This window comes from Zingiber officinale, chromosome 3B (assembly GCF_018446385.1).
Source record: "Zingiber officinale cultivar Zhangliang chromosome 3B, Zo_v1.1, whole genome shotgun sequence".
Lineage (NCBI taxonomy): Eukaryota > Viridiplantae > Streptophyta > Magnoliopsida > Zingiberales > Zingiberaceae > Zingiber > Zingiber officinale.
Genome location: NC_055991.1, coordinates 79,001,165 through 79,003,344, shown reverse-complemented (window position 1 = coordinate 79,003,344; position 2,180 = coordinate 79,001,165).

Genomic DNA, 2,180 nt, shown 5'->3' with positions numbered 1-2,180 from the left:
AACAGGCGGAAGAATCGGGCCATCGAAGACCTCGAGCTGAAAAATAAGGAGGCCAGGACCCTCGCTCCAAAACTCAAGAAAGCTGAGGACTTCCTGGTCGCCGAGCGGAACAGCCAGTCGACCAAAGAAACGGCCCTTCGCGGCCAACTCGCCTCCAAGGACACTGTGCTGGCCACCGCGAAGAATGAGTTAGAGGCCACCCGAGTAGCCCTGAAGACCTACCAAGAAGCCAAGAAAAGCCGCTTTGAGGCTATGAAGAAGAATTACCTTCGCTCGAATGCTTTCAACGAGAAGGTCGCCGATCGGGCTATGCGCCTTTTTGACCTAGCCATTGACGGGACGATCGACCAGCTCCGTGAGGGAGGTATCTATCGACCGCTCTGACCAGCAACATCATCAGCCGGGATAAGCTCACTGCAGCGCTATCGGACGACATTTTGGACTACCTTGAGTGAGACCGAGAGTCCCTTTTAAATGACCAAAAATTTTTGAAGTCTTAATGAATGCTCGTCCGTTCGGATGAGTTTTATCTCCTTAAATATTTTTTTTGACTCCCCTTTTCTTTGAGCACTGCATGAACTCATTGCCTCATGATTCCGTTCATCAGTAATTAGTCTATCCAGCTGACCGATCCCTTTTAAACTCAGTGACGTCTTGATTCTATGAACTGTCGATCAATCCCGGGGATGTCTTGAAGAATAGTGCTGAACGGTCATTATATTTTGAAGACTTAGGCTTTTGAGTAGTCGACGCTTGTCTTCTTACTGAGCCAAGGGTTTAAGGTCGCTGCTCGGCGTTTGCTGTGATCCCAGGTTTAAAGTCGTCGCTTGACCGTTGATGGACACAAGCGTTTATGGTCGTCGTTCAACCGTTGGTGGAGACACACGTTTAAGGTCGTCGTTCGACCGTTGGTGGAGACACGCGTTTAAGGTTGCCGCTCGACCGTTGGTGGAGACAAGAGTTTAAGGTCGCCGCTCGACCGTTGGTGGAGACACGCATTTAAGGTCGTCGCTCGACCGTTGGTGGAGACACGCGTTTAAGGTTGCCGCTCGACCGTTGACGTAAACTCAGGTTTAGGGTCGTTGCTCGATCGTTGGTGGAGACATGCATTTAAGGTCGCCGCTCGACCGTTGACGTAAACTCGGGTTTAAGGTCGCCGCTCGACCATTAACGTAAACTCGGGTTTAATGTCACTGCTCGACCATTGAGGGAGACACGCGTTTAAGGTCGTCGCTCGATCGTTGACGTAAACTCAGGTTTAAGGTCATCGCTCGACCGTTGGGGGAGATGTACTTCAAGAGGCCTTCATTTTTTTATTCAAAATTTGCCCTGCGTTCGGGAGAGAAATAAAAAATATTGTACATAGTATTCACTCGTGCACCTCTCATCCAACCCTGTAGGGTTAAAGATGATTCGCGCTCCATGATTTCTCGAGTTGTCTTCCCTCTTCATCCTCCAGATAGTAAGTGCCCGAACAGAGCTTCTGCACGGCCTTGAAAGGCCCTGCCCATGGGGCCTCGAGCTTAGTGACGTCGCCAACCGACTTCACTTTCTTCCAGACGAGATTGCCAACCTGGAAGGACCTCGGGATCACTCTCTAGTTGTACTTCTGTTTCATCCGTTGCTAGTACGCCGTTAGCCAAACCGATGCTTTTGCCCGCGTTTTGTCAACCAAGTCGAGCTCCATAATCCTTCGTTCGGCGTTTCCTTTGCCGTAGAACTACACCCGATCAAATTCTACTCCGACCTCCACGGGGGCGACTGCCTCTTTGCCATATACCAAATAAAAGGGGGTCACGCCGGTCGCCTCCTTCGGGGTCGTGCGGCGGGCCCTTAGCATACTGGGGAGTTCGTCAACCCAGCTGTCTCCTGATTGGTGATTTCGGCTTGCCTGTTGCCCTAGGGGTAGGCCACAGAGGTGAAGGCTTGTTGGATGTCATAGCCCCCGCACCACTCTCTGAGCCTTTGACTAGCGAACTACCTTCCCTTGTCAGATATGAGTCGGCATGGGATGCCGAACCGACAAATGATGTTCTGCCAAACAAATTTGATGACAATCTGCTCGGTGATTCTTGAAAGCCGCTCGACTACCACCTACTTAGAGAAGTAGTCGACTGCGACGAGCAGAAACTTCCGCTGACCGGTCACCATTGGGAATGGCCCAACGATATCCATGCCAC